The sequence below is a fragment of the Triticum dicoccoides genome, chromosome 5B (assembly GCF_002162155.2).
Source record: "Triticum dicoccoides isolate Atlit2015 ecotype Zavitan chromosome 5B, WEW_v2.0, whole genome shotgun sequence".
Classification (NCBI taxonomy): Eukaryota; Viridiplantae; Streptophyta; class Magnoliopsida; order Poales; family Poaceae; genus Triticum; species Triticum dicoccoides.
The window spans coordinates 684,295,127-684,295,628 of NC_041389.1; positions in this window are offsets into that span (position 1 = coordinate 684,295,127).

Sequence of the window (502 nt, forward strand, 5' to 3'; positions counted from 1 at the left end):
GGGAGGCACGCGCCCGGCGGCCGGCGGCGGCGGGAGAGCGGGGTCGCCGGCGGCGGCGTGGGTGGGAACCCTAGGGAGGGGAGCTTCGCCGCGGGAGCTTTGCCTCCTATTTTTCCACAGCAAGGAGGAACCTAGCGGAGAGTTTATAACGGAGGAGCGGCGGCGGCGGGATGAGGAGTTGGCGGCGCTGGCGGCAGGCAGCTTCGGGGGGAAGGCAGAGAAGAAGAGAGGGGAGATGGTTGGAGTGGGAGCGGGAGGGTGGGCGGATGTATGCTAACGGTGGACGTTTTTTTATTAGGCGAGCACTAGGCGCTGACACACCGGCCCAAGTTTGGGTCGGTCGCCTGCCCAGCGTCCGATAGAGATGCACAGAACCGTTCGATCCACAACCCCCTTCGTCCCCAACCTCTCTCCCAGTGAAAAAAGTTGTGCCCCGTGCCCGAGCTCCGCATGGTGAGCTCGCGCATCTCCGCCCCCCGTCCAGAATGTGTCGTCCCCTCCA